We start from the raw sequence: 14,143 nt of genomic DNA on the forward strand, positions 1-14,143 counted from the left end.
TCTATGCTAGTATGCATACATTCTGTGTGTCTTGATATAACTGCGTAAACGTGCCTGCAGTTATTAAATCATGACTTAAATAGTTCGTGTGAAAGTAACGTGTGTCAAGCGGGACAACAGTCTTTCATGTGAAGTCAGGTGTACTATTTACAGCCCGGTGTTCAGTGTTCAGCAGTCGACTTGAATACATACACATAGATCCAGAATATCCCAATGGGACTAAAGGGGTGTGGAGGGTGAATATCAGGGTGCTGCTGTATGAAATACAGTAGAACAGCAGAGACACAGGGCCGGACTACCGCATTTAGGGCCCCAGTGGATTATATATACTCTACATGAACAAAATGATTTGGACACCTGCTCGTCACATCCTAGTTGGTCCCCCCTTTGTGGCCATACCAGCCTATAAGAGCCTATACCAGCCTATAACAGCCTCCACTCTTCTGGGAAGGCTTTCCACTAGATGTTGGAACATTGCTTCCATTCAGCCACAAGAGCATTAGTGAGGTCAGGCACTGATGTTGGGCGATTAGGCCTGGCTCACAGTCGGCCTTCCAATTCATCCCAAAGGTGGTTGATGAGGTTGAGGTCAGGGCTCTGTGCAGGCCGGTCAAGTTCTTCCAAACCGATCTCGACAAACTATTTCTGTATGGACCTCGCTTTGTGTACGGGGGGCATTGTCATGCTGAAACAGGAAAGGGCCTTCCCCAAACTCTTGTGGATGCTTGGCCTTGTAAACCCATTTCATGAAGCTCACGACTAACAGTTCTTCTGCTAACGTTTCTTCCAGAGGCAGATTGGAACTGAGTGTTGCAACCGAGGTGCTGCGGGCTTCAGCATTCAGCAGTCTCATTCTGTGAGCTTGTGTGGCCTGCCACTTCGCGGCTGAGCAGTTGTTGCTCCTAGGTGTTTCCACTTCACAATAACAGAATTTACCATTGACAGGGCATACATTTTACAAACGGACTTGTTGGAAAGGTGGCATACTATAACGGTGCCATGTTGAAAGTCACTGAGCTCTTCAGTAAGGTCATTCTACTGCCAATGTCTGTCTATGGAGATTCCATGTCTGTGTGCTCAATTGTATACACCTGCCAACAATGGGTGTGGCTGAAATAGCCGAATCCACTAATTTGAAGGGGTGTCCACATACTTTTGTATATATAGTGTATCTTCAAATTCACTTTACTGACTTGTCCATCAACAGGCTCGATCTGCTGTAGTGTCTACAACTGGACATTTGTGCTCTGATCGTACTGGCATGCCCATGCATCGGAATGCCTGAGGAATGCACTGCTGTTGGACTGGAAAACAAATATCTTTTTTTGTGGTGTTTTTTTTTCAGTGCTGTATCAACATCTTTATCTGGACAAAAAATGCATTGCTTATCATAACACAAACCCATCTTGGACAATGTGACAAGATGTCCTTCAACACCCAATCCTCATGTCTCATTGTTTGTTCTTGTTTCCCAATCAAGCAGATAAGGTGGGATGAATCTCAGGATTTTGGAATCTTTTAGTCAAGCATTTGCCCTCTCAACATGGATCCTGTTTCTCGCTATGTCTTTTGTGAAAAATATCTTGCTCTCTGTAAACCTTCCGTGGTTCAGGAATTTAGAAATGTTAACAGTAACTCCTCTATGCATCAAGTTCTGGATCAAAAAGTCTGTGTCTGGCAAAATCATGTCTCCAGACGTGAAGATCTTTTCGAACCCCGACTTCTGGACAATGGCTTTGTCCGACACAGATCCTGTATTGAGTGCATTGAATTGTACACAGAGTAGCTTTGCTTCTGCAGATCCATCTGACTTGGAGTAGCAACGTCTATGTCAGTATTATCAATGACCATCGTGCAGTTTCTGCAGGAACCCTGAAAAGACACAGGCAAGCACGTTTGGTTTTTCTCCCGACTTGGAACAGTCTTCAAGATGCTAATGAAAAAAAGCTTGTGGATCACGTGAATGAAAGTGATGATGACAGTGTTTACACTACAACGGAATAGTTGAGCCAGGTGCAAGTTGGTGTAGCTGTGACACAACTTCATAAGCGCCATAAACACTTGATTCTCAAATGACAGCATCTCGACCCACCACTTGGCAAAGCAGACAACGCAGTCCTTGTAACGTTTCAAGTATTCAACAACAATGTTGAACATGTATTTGCTTGGAAGTCCTGTTTCCATCCTAAGTACTTTCTCAGACAGCTGTGATGCTGAATACCTGTTGTGGGTACAGTGCATTCGGAAAGTATTCAGACCCCTTTCCTTTACCACATTCTGTTACATTACAGCTTTATTAAAAAATGGATTAAAACATTTTTCCTCTTCAATCTACACACAATACCCCATAATGACGAAGCAAAAACATATATTTTGAATTTTTTGCAAATGTATAAAATAAAAAAAATCTGAAATATCACTGTTACATAAGTATTCAGACCCTTTACTCAGTACTTTGTTGAAGAACCTTTGGCAGCGATTACAGCCTTGAGTCTTCTTGGGTATGACGCTACTCCTTGAGTGGCCCAGACAGAGCCCGGACTTTAACCCGATCAAACATCTCTGTAGAGACCTGAAAATAGCTTTGCAGCAACACTCCCCATCCAACCTGACAGAGCTTGAGAGGATCTGCAGAGAATAATGGGAGAAACTCCCCAAATACAGGTGTGCCAAGCTTGTAGCGTCATACCCAAGAAGCCTTGATGCTGTAATCGCTGCCAAAGGTGATTCAACAAAGTACAGAGTAAAGGGTCTGAATACTTATTTAAATGTAATATTTCAGTTTTTTATTTTGACTAAATAAGAAAAAAAATCGAAAAAAATGTTTTTGCTTTGTCATTATGGGGTATTGTGATGTCATTATGGGGTATTGTGATGTCATTATGGGGTATTGTGTGTAGATTGGTGAGGGGGAAAAAAACGGTTTAATCAATTTTAGAATAAGGCTGTAACGTAACAAAATGTGGAAAAAGTCAAGGGGTATGAATGACTAATAACTATTCAGATGGTGGTAGGCTAAAGCAGGTACTTATTCAGACCCATAACCATTCAGATGGTGGTAGGCTAGAGCAGGTACTTATTCAGACCCATAACCATTCAGATGGTGGTAGGCTAGACAGGTACTTATTCAGACCCATAATCATTCAGATGGTGGTAGGCTAAAGCAGGTACTTATTCAGACCCATAACCATTCAGATGGTGGTAGGCTAAAGCAGGTACTTATTCAGACCCATAACCATTCAGATGGTGGTAGGCTAGAGCAGGTACTTATTCAGACCCATAACCATTCAGATGGTGGTAGGCTAAAACAGGTACTTATTCAGACCCATAACCATTCAGATGGTGGTAGGCTAGAGCAGGTACTTATTCAGACCCATAACCAGTCAGATGGTGGTAGGCATAAGCAGGTACTTATTCAGACCCATAACCATTCAGATGGCGGTAGGCTAAAGCAGGTACTTATTCAGACCCATAACCATTCAGATGGTGGTAGGCTAGACAGGTACTTATTCAGACCCATAATCATTCAGATGGTGGTAGGCTAAAGCAGGTACTTATTCAGACCCATAACCATTCAGATGGTGGTAGGCTAAAGCAGGTACTTATTCAGACCCATAACCATTCAGATGGTGGTAGGCTAAAGCAGGTACTTATTCAGACCCATAACCATTCAGATGGTGGTAGGCTAAAGCAGGTACTTATTCAGACCCATAACCATTCAGATGGTGGTAGGCTAGAGCAGGTACTTATTCAGACCCATAACCAGTCAGATGGTGGTAGGCATAAGCAGGTACTTATTCAGACCCATAACCATTCAGATGGTGGTAGGCTGAAGCAGGTACTTATTCAGACCCATAACCATTCAGTTGGTGGTAGGCTAGGCAGGTACTTATTCAGACCCATAACCATTCAGATGGCGGTAGGCTAAAGCAGGTACTTATTCAGACCCATCACCATTCAGATTGTGGTAGGCTAGACAGGTACTTATTCAGACCCATAACCATTCAGATGGCGGTAGGCTAAAGCAGGTACTTATTCAGACCCATAACCATTCAGATGGTGGTAGGCTAGACAGGTACTTATTCAGACCCATAACCATTCAGATGGTGGTAGGCTAAAGCAGGTACTTATTCAGACCCATAATCATTCAGATGGTGGTAGGCTAGAGCAGGTACTTATTCAGACCCATAACCATTCAGATGGTGGTAGGCATAAGCAGGTACTTATTCAGACCCATAACCATTCAGATGGCGGTAGGCTAAAGCAGGTACTTATTCAGACCCATAACCATTCAGATGGTGGTAGGCATAAGCAGGTACTTATTCAGACCCATAACCATTCAGATGGTGGTAGGCATAAGCAGGTACTTATTCAGACCCATAACCATTCAATCGTCGTGAGGAGAAGTGAAAGCCTTCTGCATCTAATTCTAGTCCTATGTTATTCAAGGATGTCATTAGAATGATGAAGATAAGGACAACAAAACGTATTTAATTTAACCGTTAAAAGTGAGGAAGGAATTAACTAACTATAGAGAAAGAGGAGGTAGGCTAATAACATTAGGGGAAATATTATGAAAGGTATATATACGTCAGCCTACTAATTATTCAAATAGTCCCTATTATATTTCAAAATTAAAATCTAATTTGCTAGCCTATATAGGTAACTTTGTAGGCCGCATGTGCTGCACCAGAATTGCATGTTATCTCCCTGCTTTATCTTGGTTTGAACAATGTGTGTAATTACATTCCATATAATACATTATAATACAATACAGTACAGTAATTCAGTTCGCGCCTAAAAAATATTAGCCTACTGGAGCTAGTTTCAATTATTTACCCAAGAGAGCATATAGCTAGCTACGTCTATGGGCTTTTATGTTTTTCTGTTGTGCATAATGCGCAGTAGCCTCTATCATATTATGTAGGCAATTGGATAATGGCACAATCATTTGGGCTTTTTTAGGCTTGGGCTCATTAAATGTCCTTAATGTAGTGCTCATAAAATGTATTTAATGTATGGGTCATAGAGCTAAGGTAGCATCAGCCTTGAATTTTTGATCTAAGCTCTACTCAAATCCAGACATAAGCCTATTTATATGCTTTATAATTATTTTGAATGACACTTCCAGTTTTGCGGGAAATACCGGGTTACCGGGAGAAAAGTGATTTATTATCATCATTCAACTCTACTCTTCACAGTTTGCTGACATCAACATTGTGAATGGAGTGCCCCATGGTAGAGGTGGGGTTATGGTATGGGCAGGCATAAGCTATGGACAACGAACACAATTGCATTTTATCGATGGCAATTTGAATGCCCAGAGATACCGTGATGAGATCCTGAGGCCCATTGTCATTCCATTCATCCGCCACCATCACCTCATGTTTCAGCATGCACGGCCCCATGTGGCTAGGATCTCTATGATTCCTGGAAGCTGAAAATGTCCCAGTTCTTCCATGGCCTGCGTACTCACCAGACATGTCACCCATTGAGCATGTTTGGGATGCTGTGGATCAACGTGTACGACAGCGTGTTCCAGTTCCTGCCAATATCTAGCAACTTTGCGCAGCCATTGAAGAGGAGAGGGATAACATTCCACAAGCCACAATCAACAGCCTGATCAACTCTATGTTAAGGAGGGCCTCCTGAGTGGAGCAGCAGTCTAAGGCACTGCATTTCAGTGCTAGCGGCATCACTACAGATCTGGGTTCAATCCCGGGCTGTGTCACAGCCGACCGGGAGATCCATGAGGTGGTGCACAATTGACTGAGCGTCATCCAGGTTAGTGGAGGGTTTGGCCGGCTGGGATGTCCTTGTCCCATCGTGCTCTAGCAACTCCTTGTGTTCCTCTGACACATTGGTGCGGCTGGCTTCAGGGTTAAGTGAGCAGTGTGGCATGTTTCGGGGGACGCATGGCAATCAACCTTCGCCTCTCCCAAGTCCATACGAGAGTTACAGCGACATGACAAGACCGTAACTACCAATCGGGGAGAAAAAGGGGGTGAAAAATAAAGAAAACTCAATGCTAAGCAGATGTGTCATGCTCCATGAGGCAAATGGTGGTCACACCAGACCCTATCTGGTTTTCTGATCCATGCCCCTACCTTTTTTTTAAGGTGTCTGTGACCAGTCATGTGAAATCCATAGATTAGGGCCTAATTTATTTATTTTAATTGACTGATTTCCTTATATGAAGGAAATCAGTAAAATCTTTGAAATTGTTGCATGTTGCGTTTATGTTTTTGTTCAGTGTAATAACATTATGATGTAATATAGTAACAGTATGATGTAATAAAGTAACAGTATGATGTAATATAGTAATGGTATGATGTAATATAGTAACAGTTTGATGTAATAAAGTAACAATATTATGTAATATAGTAACAGTATGTAATAGAGTAACAGTATGATGTAATAAATACTGAACAAAAATATAAACACAACATGTAAAGGATTGGCCCTATGTTCCATGACCTGCAACAAAAAAAATCGCAGGCATTTTAGCACAAAAAGCACAAAAAGCTTATTTCTATAAAACTTTGTGCACAAATTTGTTACATCCGTGTTAGTGAGGAGTATTTCTGTCTGTTATCAAGCCCTTTTGTGGGGAAAAACTCATTCTGATTGGTTGGGCCTGGCTCCCAAGTGGGTGGCCTACCCATGGCTGCTCCCCTGCCCTTTGTCATGACGTGGCCCTTTCTGGGTATAGATAGTGGCTTCCCCTTCTCTCTCACTCTCTCCTACACCCTGGTTATGTTATCTCAGGACGTAAATTCCTGGCAGAGACTCTCTCCCCCTGGCCATGCAGAAAGAGAGACAGAGAGAACAAAGGATTTCACATGGCAAAGTCCTAAATCCCCAAAATGGTAATTTGAAACAAAATGTCCACTTGTGAGAAGGTGGGAATGGTCCGTGGACACTTAACCGACGGGTATGACGAGTGTGTTTCATTTGGTGACCTCAGAGAGGACAGGAAACACACATAACTATATCTCTGAATGTGTACTATACATTTCTCAATAATGGGGTTTGCATCTAATTCTTGTATAAAATGAATGAGTAAAGATAAAACTATTTGTGAAATTATGTAATGTGATGTTAAACCTTTAATGTGAGAGAATTGTATTCCCTTTAAAGTTTAACTAAGTTATTGGCCGGCCCTGTGAGCACAGACATGATCCAGCATCATAGAACCAACCGCCTTTTCTATTGTTACGAATAAAAACCCTCCTGAGGAAATCCTCTTCAGACCACACATACCTCGGTGTAAGCTAAAGTTGCAATGGTTGTTGAATTCCTAACCACACCACGTGGAGTATTGGCTACACGGCGAGAAATGGTTAAACTCTGAGACTATCGATCCCGACAGAATAAGAACAAATCTTAGATACTAATAACTAGTCTGCAGCTAGAAATGATGTAAACCTGGGATGAAGACCGCAAACCGCAGAAACATCTATTCTATGAGAACATTTCTGAATGGTACTCTGAAGTATCCATCCTAACCACGAAAGACTTGATTTTCAGGGAAGCAGGGAGAAAGAGACTCAGATGAACTCTCCAACAGATGAACTGACGATTCCAGAGATCACGACGACACACTGGGCATAAATATATATTGATTGCAATTATTCCCGAATGAGTGAGCGTTCATGTGCAAAGGGTTAGCATTTCAATTAATATAATGATCAACTGTGTAGTGATCCCTTTTGTCTTTCCCGCATGTTCTCAGTCCACACCCACTTCCCTTTTGTCCAACAAGCCGTCATATCGACTTAGCCCACTAGGGAGCCTCCCCTATCATTTCCTTGTAACCAGATCTACTGTTGTTTGTTTATGCATTTCTGTGATTATTTAGTTAGTTAGTAAATAAATGATTAAGCCAATTGGTGTATGGATAATTTATAGTAAAGGCTGGGTTCGTGCAGATAACAATTTTTTTTATGACGTTTGGAATGAGACAGACATGAGGTAAATAATAATTCATTAATAAGAAGACTAATTGATCAGATATTAAAATATCTGAAGAGTTATATTCGGAAAATTATAACTTTGTAATCTGAAGATTTTCCTTGGTCCCGCGACTTCCTAGTTAATTACATTTACATGATTAGTTTAATCACGTAATAATAATTACAGAGAATTGATTTGATAAAATAACAGTCTTCACTTTTAATGATGCCAAAGACATGACACCGGTCATGTGAAATCCATAGATTAGGGCCTAATGAATTTATTTAAATTGACTGATTTCCTTATATTCCTTATATATTTTTGTTCAGCGTAGTAAAAGTATGTAATATATTAACAGTATGATGTAATATATTAACAGTATGATTAGCTGTTATCTCCATCTCCCTGGAGAATAATAAAGAGCCTCACTAGCAAATCTCTCATCTTATCAGCCAATGGCTCTCACAAAAACAAACACTGTTGGGCTTGCTTAGTTCCTCTTGTGTTCTGTGCGAAGTGCCTATTTTATTTACTTTGGAATTACTGTAACTGCCTTAATGTTGCTGGACCCCAGGAAGAGAAGCTACTGTCTTGGCAGCAAATATTACTACTGTTAATACTACTACTACTAGTACTACTGGTACTACTACTACTACTACTACTGGTACTGGTGCTGATACTACTACTGGTACTACTGGTAATATTACTACTACTACAACTATTGGTACTGTTACTTATACTACTACTACTACTGGTACTACTACTGGTACTATTATTACTACAACTACTACTGGTACTACTATTACTACTGGTGGTGGTACTACTACTACTACTGGTACTAATACTACTACCAATGGTACTACTACTACTACTACTGCTACTACTGGTACTACGACTACTGGTACTACGACTACTGGTACTGGTACTACTACTACTACTGGCACTACTACTACTACTACTACTACTACTACTACTGGTACTATTACTACTACTGGCACTACTACTACTACTACTACTACTGCTACTACTACTGGTACTATTACTACTACTGGCACTACTACTACTACTACTACTACTGCTACTACTACTGGTACTATTACTACTACTGGTACTATTACTACTACTACTACTGGTACTATTACTACTACTACTACTGGTACTATGACTACTACTACTACTAGTACTATTACTACTACTGGTACTATTACTACTACTAATGGTACTACTACTACTACTACAACTACTACTATGACTACTACTACTACTACTACTGGTACTACTACTACTACTACTACTACAACTACTACTGCTACTACTACTGGTACTATTACTACTACTGGTACTATTACTACTACTACTACTACTACTGGTACTATTACTACTACTGGTACTATTACTACTACTACTACTGGTACTATGACTACTACTACTACTAGTACTATTACTACTACTGGTACTATTACTACTACTAATGGTACTACTACTACTACTACAACTACTACTATGACTACTACTACTACTACTACTGGTACTACTTCTACTACTACTATTACTACTACTGCTGGTACTATTACTAATGGTGGTACTACTGCTGGTACTATTGCTACTACAACTACTATGACTGTGAAGCAACACAAACGTTGGCACACACACACGCACGCACACACACGCACACACACGCACACACACACACACACACACACACACACACACACACACACACACACACACACACACACACACACACACACACACACACACACACACACACACATACGATAACATACGCATTATACATACACATGGGTCTAGTAATGTAGATATGTGGTAGTGGTGGAGTAGGGGCCTGAGGGCACACAGTGTGTTGTGAAATCTGTGAATGTATTGTAATATTTTAAAATTGTATAAACTGCCTTAATTTTTCTGGACCCCAGGAAAAGTTGCTTTGGCAGCAGCTAATGGGGATCCATAATAAATACAAATACTGGTACTATTACTATTACTACTACTACTACTACTACTGGTACTATTATTACTACTACTGGTACTATTACTACTACTACTGGTACTATTACTACTACTGCTGGTACTACTACTACTACTGGTACTACTACTACTGGCACTACTACTACTACTACTACTACTACTATTACTGGTACTATTACTACTACTGGCACTACTACTACTACTACTACTACTACTACAACTGGTACTATTACTACTACTACTGGTACTATTACTACTACTGGTACTATTACTACTACTACTGGTACTACTACTACTACTACTGGTACTACTACTACTACTGGAGGTGGTACTTTCCAAATCATCTCCAATCAATTTAATTTATCACAGGTGTCAAGTTGTAGAAACATCTCAAGGAGGATCAATGGAAACAGGATGCACATGAACTCAATTTCGAGTCTCATGGCAAAAGGTCTGAATACTTATGTAAATAAGGTATTTCTGTTTCTAAAAACCTGTTTTCACTTTGGTATTATGGATTACTGTGTGTAGATTGACATAGGTTTTATTTAATCCCTTTTATAATAAGGCTGTAACATAACAAAATGTGGAAAATGGGCAGGGGTCTGAATACTTTCCCAATATACAGTTGTGGCCAAAAGTTTTGAGAATGACACAAATATTAATTTTCACAAAGTCTGCTGCCTCAGTTTTTATGATGGCAATTTGCATATACTCCAGAATGTTATGAAGAGTGATCAGATGAATTGCAATTAATTGCAAAGTCCCTCTTTGCCATGCAAATGAACTGAATCCCCCAAAAAACATTTCCACTGCATTTCAGCCCTGCCACAAAAGGACCAGCTGACATCATGTGACTCTCTCTTTAACACAGGTGTGAGTGTTGACGAGGACAAGGCTGGAGATCACTCTGTCATGCTGATTGAGTTCGAATAACAGACTGGAAGCTTCAAAAGGAGGGTGGTGCTTGGAATCATTGTTCTTCCTCTGTCAATCATGGTTACCTGCAAGGAAACACGTGCCGTCATCCTTGCTTTGCACAAAAAGGGCTTCACAGGCAAGGATATTGCTACCAGTAAGATTGCACCTAAATCAACCATTTATTGGATCATCAATAACTTCAAAGAGAGCGGTTCAATTGTTGTGAAGAAGGCTTCAGGGCGCCCAAGAAAGTCCAGCAAGTGCCAGGACCTTCTCCTAAAGTTGATTCAGCTGCGGGATCGGGGAACCACCAGTACAGAGCTTACTCAGGAATGGCAGCAGGCAGGTGTGAGTGCAACTGCATGCACAGTGAGGCGAAGACTTTTGGAGGATGGCATGGTGTCAAGAAGGGCAGCAAAGAAGCCACTTCTCTCCAGGAAAAACATCAGGGACAGACTGATATTCTGCAAAAGGTACAGGGATTGGACTGCTGAGGACTGGGGTAAAGTCATTTTCTCTGATGAATCCCCTTTCCGATTGTTTGGGGCATCCTGAAAAAAGCTTTTCTGGGGAAGACAAGGTGAGTGCTACCATCAGTCCTGTGTCATGCCAACAGTAAAGCATCCTGAGACCATTCATGTGTGGGGTTGCTTCTCAGCCAAGGGAGTGGGCTCACTCACAATTTTGCCTAAGAACACAGCCATGAATAAAGAATGGTACCAACACATCCTCTTCTCCCAACCATCCAGGAACAGTTTGGTGATGAACAATGCCTTTTCCAGCATGATGGAGCACCTTGCCATAAGGCAAAAGTGATAATTAGGTGGCTCGGAGAACAAAACATCAATATTTTGGGTCCATGGCCAGGAAACTCCCCAGACCTTAATCCCATTGAGAATTTGTGGTCAATCCTCAAGAGGCGGGTGGACAAAGAAAAACCCACAAATTATGACACACTCCAAGCATTGATTATGCAAGAATGGGCTGCCATCAGTCAGGATGTGGCCCAGAAGTTAATTGACAGCATGCCATGTCGGATTGCAGAGGTCTTGAAAAAGAAGGGTAAACACTGCAAATATTGACTCTTTGCATCAACTTCATGTAATTGTCAATAAAAGCCTTTGACACTTATGAAATGCTTGTAATTATACTTCAGTATTCCATAGTAACATCTGACAAAAATATCTAAAGACACTGAAGCAGCAAACTTTGTGAAAATTAATATTTGTGCCATTCTCAAAACCTTTGGCCACGACTGTATTGTGTGTTTTTTTATCCAGTTACTTTCAAATAGAGAAAATGGGGGATAAATATATCTGTTTATTTCCTTATTAGAGGAGATTAAATAAAAGCCGATAACACTGTGCTAATTAGGCTGTCTTCCTGTGTTCTCTGTGGTAGCACTGTGCTAATTAGGCTGTCTTCCTATGTTCTCAGTGGTAGCACTGTGCTAATTAGGCTGTCTTCCTATGTTCTCATTGGTAGCACTGTGCTAATTAGGCTGTGTCTTTCTATGGGCGATGTGCTAAATATCCCTGTGTGTGTGTGTGTGTATATGGCAGTCTGTGTGTCTATGTGTTATATATCCCTCTTACATGCTAATGAGCAGCAAGCTCTCCTCAGTTCCACTCTCATACTCAACGAGACCAATAGCTACCGACTGGCTTTGAAAATAAAACCCTGTGTGTGTCATGTGTTTTTGTTTATAGAGTAATAATGCCTTCCAATTATATAGTGCTTTTCCAAGTGCTCAAATCACTGTGCATTGTGTGGCGGTAATAACCTGGTCCACCATCCTCCAATCAGAGTTGTCACTCACTACTCTACTTGTGCTAATGTGTTAAGTGTGACATTACATTGCAGTTGGCTATGCTGCAAAGGCCAATGAATCAGTATGGATGCCAGTGGAGTCCTTAATGAAAATGTTCGAGGCCCTGGTCGCCCTATCAGCCAGATCTCAGAGATGTTCGGCCTTACCTCATCTCTGTCTCTGCTGTCATGAAGTCAAGTGACACCTGTGGATCCCATGGAAGTGACGCATGAGGACACATTCTATCTTCACCAACCCTTCCGCATCCCAACATGGGCTGGTGGCTTGGGGTTCTGAGTGTGTTGGTCCCACCATGGGGTGGTAGCTTGGGGTTCTGAGTGTGTTGGTCCCAACATGGGGTGGTGGCTTGGGGTTCTGAGTGTGTCGGTCCCACCATGGGGTGGTGGCTTGGGGTTCTGAGTGTGTCGGTCCCACCATGGGGTGGTGGCTTGGGGTTCTGAGTGTGTCGGTCCCACCATGGGGTGGTGGCTTGGGGTTCTGAGTGTGTTGGTCCCACCATGGGGTGGTGGCTTGGGGTTCTGAGTGTGTTGGTCCCACCATGGGGTGGTGGCTTGGGGTTCTGAGTGTGTTGGTCCCACCATGGGGTGGTGGCTTGGGGTTCTGAGTGTGTTGGTCCCACCATGGGGTGGTGGCTTGGGGTTGTGTGTGTGTGTGTGTGTGTGTGTGTGTGTGTGTGTGTGTGTGTGTGTGTGTGTGTGTGTGTGTGTGTGTGTGTGTGTGTGTGTGTGTGTGTGTGTGTGTGTTGGTCCCACCATGGGGTGGTGGCTTGGGGTTCTGAGTGTGTTGGTCCCACCATGGGGTGGTGGCTTGGAGTTCTGAGTGTGTTGGTCCCACCATGGGGTGGTGGCTTGGGGTTCTGAGTGTGTTGGTCCCACCATGGGGTGGTGGCTTGGAGTTCTGAGTGTGTTGGTCCCACCATGGGGTGGTAGCTTGGGGTTCTGAGTGTGTTGGTCTCACCATGGGGTGGTGGCTTGGATTTCTGAGTGTGTTGGTCCCACCATGGGGTGGTGGCTTGGGGTTCTGAGTGTGTTGGTTCCACCATGGGGTGGTGGCTTGGGGTTCTGAGTGTGTTGGTTCCACCATAGGGTGGTGGCTTGGGGTTCTGAGTGTGTTGGTCCCACCATGGGCTGGTGGCTTGGAGTTCTGAGTGTGTTGGTCCCACCATGGGGTGGTGGTTTGGAGTTCTGAGTGTGTTGGTTCCACCATGGGCTGGTGGCTTGGAGTTCTGAGTGTGTTGGTCCCAAAATGGGGTGGTGGTTTGGAGTTCTGAGTGTGTGTGTGTTGAGTTCAAACTTGCAGGACGCAGGAATGCCTTACTCCTGCACCCCCTCCCTCACAGATTTTCTTGTGCATGAAGGGGGTGGCCAGTTGCTGGTAGATATTTCTGTGCCTGAACCCCCCACCCCTACCTCACCCCAGACCACTCCTGTGACAGTGGGGAGAGTGTGT

Source organism: Salmo salar, chromosome ssa25 (assembly GCF_905237065.1).
Source record: "Salmo salar chromosome ssa25, Ssal_v3.1, whole genome shotgun sequence".
In the NCBI taxonomy this organism is placed as follows: Eukaryota; Metazoa; Chordata; class Actinopteri; order Salmoniformes; family Salmonidae; genus Salmo; species Salmo salar.